This window comes from Ranitomeya imitator, chromosome 3 (assembly GCF_032444005.1).
Source record: "Ranitomeya imitator isolate aRanImi1 chromosome 3, aRanImi1.pri, whole genome shotgun sequence".
In the NCBI taxonomy this organism is placed as follows: domain Eukaryota; kingdom Metazoa; phylum Chordata; class Amphibia; order Anura; family Dendrobatidae; genus Ranitomeya; species Ranitomeya imitator.
Window position 1 is genome coordinate 439,160,739 of NC_091284.1, and position 13,672 is coordinate 439,174,410.

General features: G+C 40.5%; 1 protein-coding gene across 1 annotated transcript in view; it reads left to right on the forward strand.

The window, feature by feature from the left end:
• The first annotated feature begins 13,114 nt into the window (after positions 1-13,114).
• LOC138672139 (uncharacterized) overlaps positions 13,115-13,672 on the forward strand; it is an 84,255-nt gene continuing 83,697 nt past the window's right edge. Inside the window, exon 1 of the mRNA XM_069760170.1 lies at positions 13,115-13,242. The gene's annotated coding sequence lies outside the window, so the exon portion shown is untranslated. The remainder of the gene's footprint in view (positions 13,243-13,672) is intronic.

Here is a 13,672-nt window from a genome sequence, read left to right on the forward strand (position 1 = left end):
GGGCTCATACTATAAATAGGGTCTATGTGATGGCTCATATTATATATAATATATATTGAGGTTATGTGGGGACTCATACTGTTTGTAAGGTGATATGTAGGGTCTCATACTGTATATAGAGAGGCTGTGGGTGCTCACACTATATATAGGGGGCTATGTGGATGCTCACACTGTATACAGGGAGCTATGTGGAGTCTCATACTGTTTATAGATAGACCGGTTGTTCACACTATATACAGGGGGCTATGTGAGTGCTCACAATGTATACAGGGGGATATGTGGGTTCTCATATTGTATACAGTGGGCTATGTGGGGACTCATACTGTTTATAGAAGGGCTGTGGGGTCTCACTGTTTCTAGGGGCCTGTGTGTGGGCTCAAACAGTATATAGGGGCTGTGAGGGGGCTCATACGGCATATAGGGGGATGTCAGCATAGTTAATTCTGCTAAATATTAAGTGATACTATTAATATTAAATAATATAATGATAATTAATATGATAATATCAATATTGAGCACAATTAATTTCAGCCTATTTGTTCGTCCCCCACAACAGTCATGGTCTCTCATTTAGCCTCTAAGGAAAATGAATTGCCCGTCCCTGGTTCAGACTCACCCTGTGAGTGTGATCCATACTCTCGCTACCGACTTGCGCCTTATATGTACATGTTGGTAAAGGGGGTTAAAGAACAATTAGGCCTACATAAGACCTTATTTTTTCTCTTCACATTCCAACAATCTCATCCTTTGCTGATGGTCTTTGATAAAGTTTTGCCATTATTTTTAACTTGTGCCAATCTCTTTTTAAGCACGTCGTATAACATGTACGGTAGTTAAAAATAGCAAAGTTAATTGTTTCTCTCCAATGTAGTAAAGGCAGAGAGTCTGAGGAAAAAGAAGCCATGTGAACTTATCTGCGACAGTGACGAAGATGAGCAGAACAAGCAAGAGCAGAAAAGTAATACAGCTTGTTGTGAGGACAGTGAAGAAACTAAACTGGAGAAACTATTTCGCTATTTTTCAGGTTTTATTTCCTTTATACGTGAAACAGAAAATGGCAGTAAAGTTTAAAAAAAATCTCTGTTGCTATGTATGCTATTTCAATACAGTACATCTCTAATGCCAGTCAAAAGTTTGGACACACCCATTGATGCAGTATTTTTTTGTTCTTATTGGAATGTGCACATTGTAGATTCAGACTGATGACATCAAAGCCATGAAGGGACAAAAGAGAAACAAGGAGTAAAGAAACGTGTAAAAAAAACCAGAATATGTGTTAAACTTTAGATTCTACAAAGTAGCCACTGCTTTATGTACCCTTGAAATTCTCTCAAGCAGCTTCATTAGGTAGTCACCTGGAATTGCTTTCCAACAGTCTTAAAGGGACACTGTCACCTGAATTTGGAGGGAACAATCTTCAGCCATGGAGGCGGGGTTTTTGGGTGTTTGATTCACCCTTTCCTTACCCAAAAACCCCGCCTCCATGGCTGAGGATTGTTCCCTCCAAATTCAGGTGACAGTGTCCCTTTAAGTTCCCAAAGGTGCTAAGCACTTGTTCTCTGCTTTACATTCATTATCTGGTCCAATTCATCACAAACTATCTTCATTAAATTAAGGTCAGGTGATTGTGGAGGCCATCAAGCGTGAATTTGAAATAAATCACCAACAATGTCACCAGCAAAGCACCATCTCACCACCTCCTTCAAGTTTCACTATGGGCACCTCACATATAGAAACCATCGTTAACGTTTGTTAACAAAAATCTCAAATTTTGACTAATCAGACCACAGTACAGATTTCCACTGATTCACCTTACAGTCTTTGTGTGATTAAACCAAGCAAATCTCTTCGTCTTGCTTGTTGCCCTCAGTAGTAGCTTTTTGGCAGCAATTTGCTCATAAAGGCTGTAACGGGGTCTACCAAGCTGGGATACCTTTTTCAGTACCACCCAGTGTTTTAGGAGGTCCACTCTTCTTTGGCTGGAGTCTGAATGAAGGACGCTGGCTGGATTTCCTTGATTACATGGGCGCATATAAAATCTCACTGCTTCTCCACGTATTTCCAGTCTGATAACCCTTTATTCACAGGACACAGAATATATCACACAGATACAGAGGGCAGGCCAATAGAAAAGCAGCAGGCCAGACATACATTACAATAGCCGCAGGGGGCCGGAGCCTGCCGATATTTACTGTGGGAATTACAAAGGTGGGGGAAGGACAGAAGGGGGATATCTTGTCCCCTCTGCCCAGGGGCGCAGCCTGTGGGCTGATACATCTCACATGGAACCTATTATACATACATATAACTCAACATAATCTGGGTGCTGTTGGGTTCCGTAACACGTAACAAAGGCCTACTTTTCATAGTTAGTTGCAAAATACTCCGGTCACATGGAAGCGCACAGGACACAGATGAAAGGATTAAAAGTTTCTTTGTTTATTGAAATCCACAACGCGTTTCGACAGAACAGCTCCGTCTTCATCAGGTGGCAGTATACAGAGAGTGGGCCAGAGTGAGTATATAAAGAAGCACCAACCAATGAGATTTAAGGCGCAATTGTTCAGAACACATGATTAGGTGGGATCACATGATTAATTAAGATACAAGTCGAACGCAGTTTAAAAGCATATACAGTATATCAAAAAAGATTAAAAAAAAACGGACACAGCATAATAATATAAAATCAACTAAAATAAAACCAATAAAATGCATAAAAATAATAATAAAAAAAAAAAACAGGGCAAAAATGCAGCCATTATGTGACCTTTTCAATGATGAGATTTAACCCCTCAGGTGCCAGTGTGCCGAGTTTAAAAATCCAATAACTTTCTCTTCTTACTAAATTGGTAAAGCGATCAGGCATATCCTTTGGTATCTGATCTATGATGGTAAGCTTTAGTGAACTTAGGTTCCTATTATGTACTGTGAGGAAGTGTTTTGACAGACTGCATTAAATACCCATTCCGGATGTTCTGACGGTGTTTATTCATCCTTGCATGCATAGCCTGTATCGCCCGACATATTGCAGCCCACAACCACATTCGATCAGTTTAGATAAACTACATAACTAGGGCGGCAGTTTACATGACAGTTAATATTAAAACTGGTGCCCGTAGTATATGACCGAAATTCTTTCGCTCCATTACTGATGGAACCACAACATAAACACTTAGCTGCCCTGCAAGCAAAGCAACCCGGATTATGTTGTGTCCGGCAAGTAGATGTGGATGCACACTCACGAGTTACGTTGCTGGGAGCAACGATGTTACAAAGGGTGCGATTTTTTCTGAAGATGGTTCTAGGTTGCGCAGGAATATGTGTTGATAAAACTGGATCCCATTTCAAGATGAACCAATATTTTTTCAAAAGGTTTCGTACGACCCCATGTGATTGATTAAAGGTAGTTATAAAACTCCATTTAGTGAAATCAGAGGGTTTAACAGACCTATTATTCTTATTTTTAATCTGCTCAATGCATTCTTTTTGTGTGAAGGCTCTGGCTCTTGTGAATGCATCAGAAACCAATTTTTTAGGGTACCCTTTACTCTTAAAACGATGTTTCAGGATATCGGCTTCTTTGAAGAAATCACTGTCTTTAGTGCAGTTCTTCCTGATCCTCCAGTACTGCCCATAAGGGATATTTAAAATCCAATTAGGGAGGTGACCACTGCTAAAATTTAGATAGCTATTCACGTCTACCCTTTTGAAATGCGTGGATGTTGAAAAGTGACCATGTGGGTCAACATGTACCAATAAATCTAGAAATTGGATTGCTGTACTATATAAGTTGGCTGTGAATTTTAGTCCCCAAGAATTCATATTCAGGGACTGAACAAAATCCAGTGCTTCTAGTTCGGAACCCGTCCAGATAATAAAAAGATCATCAATAAAACGGCGGTAGAGGGCAGTCCGTCTTCATCGCGCAGTCCCCACTGGCGGTTGGCAAAATTGCCCTCTACCGCCGTTTTATTGATGATCTTTTTATTATCTGGACGGGTTCCGAACTAGAAGCACTGGATTTTGTTCAGTCCCTGAATATGAATTCTTGGGGACTAAAATTCACAGCCAACTTATCTAGTACAGCAATCCAATTTCTAGATTTATTGGTACATGTTGACCCACATGGTCACTTTTCAACATCCACGCATTTCAAAAGGGTAGACGTGAATAGCTATCTAAATTTTAGCAGTGGTCACCTCCCTAATTGGATTTTAAATATCCCTTATGGGCAGTACTGGAGGATCAGGAAGAACTGCACTAAAGACAGTGATTTCTTCAAAGAAGCCGATATCCTGAAACATCGTTTTAAGAGTAAAGGGTACCCTAAAAAATTGGTTTCTGATGCATTCACAAGAGCCAGAGCCTTCACACAAAAAGAATGCATTGAGCAGATTAAAAATAAGAATAATAGGTCTGTTAAACCCTCTGATTTCACTAAATGGAGTTTTATAACTACCTTTAATCAATCACATTGGGGTCGTACGAAACCTTTTGAAAAAATATTGGTTCATCTTGAAAGGGGATCCAGTTTTATCAACACATATTCCTGCGCAACCTAGAACCATCTTCAGAAAAAATCGCACCCTTTGTAACATCGTTGCTCCCAGCAACGTAACTCGTGAGTGTGCATCCACATCTACTTGCCGGACACAACATAATCCGGGTTGCTTTGCTTGCAGGGCAGCTAAGTGTTTATGTTGTGGTTCCATCAGTAATGGAGCGAAAGAATTTCGGTCATATACTACGGGCACCAGTTTTAATATTAACTGTCATGTAAACTGCCGCTCTAGTTATGTAGTTTATCTGATCGAATGTGGTTGTGGGCTGCAATATGTCGGGCGGACGATACAGGCTATGCATGCAAGGATAAATAAACACCGTCAGAACATCCGGAATGGGTATTTAATGCATAGTCTGTCAAAACACTTCCTCACAGTACATAATAGGAACCTAAGTTCACTAAAGCTTACCATCATAGATCAGATACCAAAGGATATGCCTGATCGCTTTACCAATTTAGTAAGAAGAGAAAGTTATTGGATTTTTAAACTCGGCACACTGGCACCTGAGGGGTTAAATCTCATCATTGAAAAGGTCACATAATGGCTGCATTTTTGCCCTGTTTTTTTTTTTATTATTATTTTTATGCATTTTATTGGTATTATTTTAGTTGAGTTTATATTATTATGCTGTATCCGTTTTTTAATCTTTTTTGATATACTGTATATGCTTTTAAACTGCGTTCGACTTGTATCTTAATTAATCATGTGATCCCACCTAATCATGTGTTCTGAACAATTGCTCCTTAAATCTCATTGGTTGGTGCTTCTTTATATACTCACTCTGGCCCACTCTCTGTATACTGCCACCTGATGAAGACGGAGCTGTTCCGTCGAAACGCGTTGTGGATTTCAATAAACAAAGAAACTTTTAATCATTTCATCTGTGTCCTGTGCGCTTCCATGTGACCGGAGTATTTTGCAACTTACAGTTTATTCCTCTCCTGAGGCACCCGGCAGGAGCTGCATCGGACCTTTCTCAATCAACATCTCCCCTGACCGCCAGCCTGGCGCTCCGTTAGCCTGTCCTTTCTGTATCTATTTGTACTTTTCATAGTTTGCTCTGGACACTTCATGTTGAGATGTGATAGATGAGGTACTGTCAATTTGTGGTTTCTGATTGTAACATCTGTTTCAGCCACTATGTGGCACTTTCCTGTTGTTGCAGGTGTTGCTTGACAGCATGAATCCTTTATTATTCCTGGGACTTGTGACTCTGGCCAGTTCAGAAGCTACAGGGTTATTTCTGTGCATTTGGGTTTCTAGCAGCTGTCAGCTCTGGGTGGGGCTATTACTATAAAAGCTCCTAAGTGCCAGTTCCCACTGTCAGTCAGTGCTTGTGCTACCTTATCTTTACCTGTGTGCTGTGCATCTGGTGTTTTTTCCGGACTTATCCTTTTCCTGAACCCAGCTTGACTTTTGATTTCCCGCTAGCTTTACGATTTTGGCCCTGATGAGATTTTGGCCTCTTGGCTTTGACCCTGATTGGCGATTATTCCAACCTGTAGTTTCACACTTCTACATGGCAGCCCTTCCGTGGTAGCCACCCACTGGGTCCTGTTATAAAACCAGATCCTTGCACCTTAGTTAAAGGGCATTGGGGTTTCTCTGGAATTTGCCAAGTTTATGGCTTATGCCAAGTCTGACGATCAAGTTATTCTCTGCAGCACAGGTCATCTTAGGCTTTCTATCCAGGGTCCGTCCTCATGAGAGCCAGTTTTATCACAGTGATTGATTTTTTCATGACTATATTTGAAGATTGCTTCAAGGTTGTAGCAATTTTGGGGATTTTCTGACATTCACATAATAAATAATGATGGATTGGCAATTTGGTTTACTGTACTTAGTTGAATTGCTCTTGCTTTTTCCTGGCTTAGAAAGGTTTCTGAAGGCCTGCTTTTACACAAAGGGATCACCTAATATTGGTCACTGTTTATTAATTTGCAGATAAAAGCATGCTACAATATAAAAACAATTAATCCAATAAATAACCACTTGTATGCAAAATAAATGTCATGCACTAATAGGCATAAATCATCCCAAACAAAAACGTGCAACACAAAGACACTGTATAAAATTAATTTAATTTTATTAATAATAATACAAATTTTAAAGAAATAACATACACAAATAAAGCTCATAAAATTAGAGCACACTATAATGGTATGATAGGACACCTCAAAGACTAGAACCTATATGGCACAAAAAATGCACAAAAAATATGAAAAATATAAAGTAATACCCAGATACAAAATATATTATATTAGATGTATGCACAAGAATAAGAAAGTGTGAAAATAAAAATTTTAAAATTTACTAAAACAGTGTATATGAAAAAACAATATGGTAAATACAAAATTTTATTAAAAATATATTAATATTTGAAAAAATTAATAATATATATATTGCACAACCCAAATATGATATATATGTATATGTGCAAAAAAGTGCTAGAGAGTCAAGTGCAAAAATGAGATATGTAGAAAAAAATAATAATAAATAAGATATGCAAAAAAATCCCTGCATATAGTATAAGATGTGCCAATATAAAGTGCAACAGTGCTAATTTAATAAATTCACCTGGATCCCTAATTTGTGCAAATACATAAAATATAAATAGTACCAAACGCTAGAAAGTGCAAAACAAACCATATAATATGTAATGCATACAATATACTATGTACCGCCAATGAAATGCAGGTATGCTGAAAGCTAACACTAGGTATTTTGCATTGCACAATGCCACGCTGGAACTCACAACACAGAGTATAGCAGCGATAATAAGGTAACACTAAAGTGCAACAGTGCTAATTCAATAAATTCACCTGGGTCCCTAATTTGTGCAAATACATACAAATATAACTAGTACCAGACGCTAGAAAGTGCAAAACAAACCATATAATATGTAATACATATAATATACTATATACCGCCAATGAAATGCAAGTATGCTGAAAGCTAACACTAGGTACCGTATATACTCGAGTATAAGCCGACCCGAGTATAAGCCGACCCCCCTAATTTTGCCACAAAAAACTGGGAAAACTTATTGACTCGAGTATAAGCCTAGGGTGGAAATGCAGCAACTACCGGTGAATTTCAAAAATAAAAATAGATACCAATAAAAGTAAAATTAATTGAGACATCAGTAGCTGCGTTCATATATCCCCATATCTGCCCCATACTGTGCTCTGCTGCGTTCATATATCCCCATATCTGCCCCATACTGTGCTCTGCTGCGTTCATATATCCCCATATCTGCCCCATACTGTGCTCTGCTGCGTTCATATATCCCCATATCTGCCCCATACTGTGCTCTGCTGCGTTCATATATCCCCATATCTGCCCCATACTGTGCTCTGCTGCGTTCATATATCCCCATATCTGCCCCATACTGTGCTCTGCTGCGTTCATATATCCCCATATCTGCCCCATACTGTGCTCTGCTGCGTTCATATATCCCCATATCTGCCCCATACTGTGCTCTGCTGCGTTCATATTGCACCATAGATGCTCGGTATAAGTCTGTGCCATGGCCGCTGCTGCTGCAATAAAAAAAAAAAAGCCATACTCACCTCGCTGATTGCAGCTCCCAGCGTCAGGTCCCGGCGTCTCTCTGCACTGACTGATCCGGCAGAGGGCGCCGCGCACACTAGTGCGTCATCGCGCCCTCTGACCTGAACAGTCAGAGCGCAGATAGACGCCGGGAAGATGGATCGGCGCCCGGCGGCTGGAACGTGGACAGGTGAATATAACATACTCACCTAGTCCTGGCGATCCTCGCGCTGTCCCCGCCTGTCACAACTGTCTTCGGTGCCGCAGCTTCTTTCTCTATCAGCGGTCACCGGCACCGCTGATTAGAGAAATGAATAGGCGGCTCCGCCCCTATGGGAGGTGGAGCTGCCTATTCATTTTTCTAATGAGCGGTCCCACGTGACCGCTGAAGAGAGGAAGAAGCTGCAGCGCCGAAGCCCATGGGACGGCAGGGACAGCGCGAGGATCGCTGGGACTAGGTAGGTATACCTCAGCGCCCTCTCCCCCTCACCCGCCGACCCCACCGCTACCGTGACTCGAGTATAAGCCGAGGGGGGCACTTTCAGCCCAAAAATTTGGGCTGAAAATCTCGGCTTATACTCGAGTATATACGGTATTTTGTATTGCACAATGCCACGCTGGAACTCATAACACAGAGTATAGCAGCGATAATAATGTAACACTAAAGTGCAAACAGTGCCTAAATATAACCGCCGCTATTGTACACTAGCAGCGGCATGGATAACATAAATAAGGTCTGAATAATTACAAGAGGCTCCACATACCTATAGGTGCTCAGTCCCTACGTACGTTTCGGCTGAATGCCTTCTTCCGGGGGCGTATACAAAGGCTGATTAGGGTCAGTTTATATAGCGTGTTAATTGCCCCTGAATGAGTGAAGCTGAGCGGTATATTGGCGCATGCGCAGTTGCCCGGACCATGGACCCATCCACCCGGCGTCACCCCGGCAACGCGCACACCACCAAACCCCGCCCACGTAGATCATGTGGTAGGGGAAGGCGGGGAACACGTCACCAGGGAGAAAGACGCCGCTCTGAATGAAGCCAGAGACAGGGAAAACCGCGCATGCGCACGGCCGCCGAGCTGCAACTCGGGGGAACAATAAAGCGGCAGAGAACAAATACTCTAATCCAGATTGCGCTGTGCCAATATATAAATAAGAGCCATAATCTTACTCATAACACACATGACGACAATATAAACATATATAAAATAATGGACATATACACCAAAGAATATACATATAATAATATCTAATATCACAATCTTCAAAAACTGGTACATCTTCCAACGAACTCCAAATCTTTGCTCAAGAAGCTGATACGATTCTTGCATAAAGGAATTACGTTCAGATATAATATCTTAGAAACCAATACTGTCAAATATGCAAAAATAAAAATTAAGTAATAGCGAATGACAACAGTTATACAAAATAGCAATAAATGGATAAAAAACATTTCTTGTTAAGAGCAGCTAAAATATGATGACTAATAAAACAATTAAAACAATTTCTTTATATTATGAAAAGGAAAATTAAAAATGATCAGAGAAATGAAGAATAATTTAAAGCCTCATTGAGACCCAGAGGTTGAAGAGTACGGAGGGTCCATATCCATCTGCTTTCTTTTTGAGCAAGCCTACGGCTAACATTACCTCCGCGTAAATCGGTAACAATCCTATCTATACCGATCACGCGGAGACCGGTTGGATCACATCCATGATGAATTTTAAAATGCCGTGGTAGCGTTTTTAAATGTTCCACAGTTTCTTCCTTTTCTGCTGCTCTAATGTCTCTAACGTGTTCACCCACACGTAATTTCAAAGGTCTGGTAGTAAGTCCCACATAAATCTTTGAACACGGACATGTTGCATGATAAATTACTGCTTTTGTGTTGCACGTGATTGTCTGTGTAATTTTATATGGTTTATTATCCGAACCAACAAAACTGGTAGCACAGTCTATATTGGGACATGCAACACAATTGCCGCAAGGGGCACAACCCCATTTCTCAATAGGTTTAGAGACAAGAGAGGGAAAGAGTAATGACTGATCATTAACCGGATAGAAGCTTTTGGTGAGATGGTCTTTCAAATTGCGTGCACGGCGTGCCGTAACACACGGACGCTCAGGTACATATTGCTTCAAAACAGGATCACTCGTGAGTATGAACCAATGTTTGGATAAAATCTCCCGCGTCAACTCCCAATGGGAGTGATACTCTGTAATGAATCTCGTTTTAATTTCTTTCTGAGGCTTGCTTGTAGAGAAGATTAGATTATTCCGTTCTGTTTTCAAAGCACGAAAATAAGCTTTCTTTACACTTCTGTGGCTATACCCACGATCTAAAAATCTTTTTTTCATTTCTTCTGCTCTCATTTTAAAATCCTCAAAAGATGAACACACCCGTCTAAGCCATAAAAATTGCCCAATAGGTATAGCATTAATGACATGTTTCGGGTGTGACGAAGAGGCATGCAAGACTGAATTTACTGCCGTTTTTTTACGAAACAGATCAGTCTGCAGCATTCTAAAATTGTCACGCTTAATAGTTATGTCTAAAAAATCAACAGAATTGGTATCAGAGTGACATGTCAATTTAATATTAAGCTGATTAGTATTTAAAAATTTGATAAAATCTAAAAGTTCAACCGAAGTACCACGCCAGATAAAAAATATGTCATCAATAAAACGGGTCCAAAAAACCACCCGATCCATGGCATCGGTAGAAAAAAGCTCCCTCTCCCACAGCCCCAGGAACAGATTTGCGTAAGAAGGCGCACAAGCTACACCCATAGCTGTTCCCTGGAGCTGCAGGAAGAAGGAGCCATTAAAAGTAAAAAAAATTATGGGTTAAAACAAATTTTAAAAGCAAAATAATAAAATCTGTTTCTTCAGCTTTAAAATTTAGCATGCTTAAAAAATATCTAGATGCCTTGAGCCCATCCTCATGTTTAATACTTGTGTATAGTGCCTCAACGTCACAAGTAACTAGTAACATATCATCGTCAATTACCATAGATTCAATTTTGCGCAAAAGGTCTGTGGTGTCACATAAATATGACGGTAGAGTTTCAACGAGTGGCTTCAGATGTGAATCAATATACCGGCAGACATTCTCAGTCAGGGCTCCAACACCAGATATAATAGGCCTACCTGGGGGGCACAATGGATCTTTATGGATCTTCGGTAATAAATAGATAGTAGATATAGCTGGTTCCTTAATGTAAAGCAAGTCCTGTATCTCCTTTGTAATGAGATTTAAATCCCTTGCGTTCTGTAAAAGTGCCCCAAGTTGCGATCTATAGGATAAAAGGGGATTAAACGTTAATTTCTTATAACATTGGCGATCTTTTAATAGCCGGTTCATTTCTTGCTCATACATAACACAAGGCCAGACTACAATATTACCCCCTTTATCCGGTTAATGATCAGTCATTACTCTTTCCCTCTCTTGTCTCTAAGGGTACCGTCACACAGTGCAATTTTGATCGCTACGACGGCACGATTCGTGACGTTCGAGCGATATAGTTACGATATCGCAGTGTCTGACACGCTCCTGCGATCAGGGACCCCGCTGAGAATCGTACGTCGTAGCAGATCGTTTGAAACTTTCTTTCGTCGTCTAGTGTCCCGCTGTGGCGGCATGATTGCATGGTGTAACATATATCGTATACGATGTGCGCATAGTAACCAACGGCTTCTACATCGCACATACGTCATGAAATTATCGCTCCAGCGTCGTAGATTGCAAAGTGTGACAGCAGTCTACGACGCTGGAGCGATATTGTTACGACGCTGGAGCGTCACGGATCGTACCGTCGTAGCGATGAAAATTGCACTGTGTGACGGTACCCTAAGCCTATTGAGAAATGGGGTTGTGCCCCTTGCGGCAATTGTGTTGCATGTCCCAATATAGACTGTGCTACCAGTTTTGTTGGTTCGGATAATAAACCATATAAAATTACACAGACAATCACATGCAACACAAAAGCAGTAATTTATCATGCAACATGTCCGTGTTCAAAGATTTATGTGGGACTTACTACCAGACCTTTGAAATTATGTGTGCGTGAACACGTTAGAGACATTAGAGCAGCAGAAAAGGAAAAAACTGTGGAACATTTAAAAACGCTTCCACGGCATTTTAAAATTCATCATGGATGTGATCCAACCGGTCTCCGCGTGATCGGTATAGATAGGATTGTTACCGATTTACGCGGAGGTAATGTTAGCCGTAGGCTTGCTCAAAAAGAAAGCAGATGGATATGGACCCTCCGTACTCTTCAACCTCTGGGTCTCAATGAGGCTTTAAATTATTCTTCATTTCTCTGATCATTTTTAATTTTCCTTTTTATAATATAAAGAAATTGTTTTAATTGTTTTATTAGTCATCATATTTTAGCTGCTCTTAACAAGAAATGTTTTTTATCCATTTATTGTTATTTTGTATAACTGTTGTCATGCGCTATTACTTAATTTTTATTCTTAATTTTTATTTTTGCATATTTTACAGTATTGGTTTCTAAGATATTATATCTGAACGTAATTCCTTTATGCAAGAATCGTATCAGCTTCTTGAGCGAAGATTTGGAGTTCGTTGGAAGATGTACCAGTTTTTGAAGATTGTGATATTAGATATTATTATATGTATATTCTTTGGTGTATATGTCCATTATTTTATATATGTTTATATTGTCGTCATGTGTGTTATGAGTAAGATTATGGCTCTTATTTATATATTGGCACAGCGCAATCTGGATTAGAGTATTTGTTCTCTGCCGCTTTATTGTTCCCCCGAGTTGCAGCTCGGCGGCCGTGCGCATGCGCGGTTTTCCCTGTCTCTGGCTTCATTCAGAGCGGTGTCTTTCTCCCTGGTGACGTGTTCCCCGCCTTCCCCTACCACGTGATCTATGTGGGCGGGGTTTGGTGGTGTGCGCGTTGCCGGGGTGACGCCGGGTGGATGGGTCCATGGTCCGGGCAACTGCGCATGCGCCAATATACCGCTCAGCTTCACTCATTCAGGGGCAATTAACACGCTATATAAACTGACCCTAATCAGCCTTTGTATACGCCCCCGGAAGAAGGCATTCAGCCGAAACGTACGTAGGGACTGAGCACCTATAGGTATGTGGAGCCTCTTGTAATTATTCAGACCTTATTTATGTTATCCATGCCGCTGCTAGTGTACAATAGCGGCGGTTATATTTAGGCACTGTTTGCACTTTAGTGTTACATTATTATCGCTGCTATACTCTGTGTTGTGAGTTACAGCGTGGCATTGTGCAATACAAAATACCTAGTGTTAGCTTTCAGCATACTTGCATTTCATTGGCGGTACATAGTATATTATATGTATTACATATTATATGGTTTGTTTTGCACTTTCTAGCCTCTGGTACTAGTTATATTTGTATGTATTTGCACAAATTAGGGACCCAGGTGAATTTATTGAATTAGCACTGTTGCACTTTAGTGTTACCTTATTATCGCTGCTATACTCTGTGTTGTGAGTTCCAGCGTGGCATTGTGCAATACAAAATACCTAGTGTTAGCT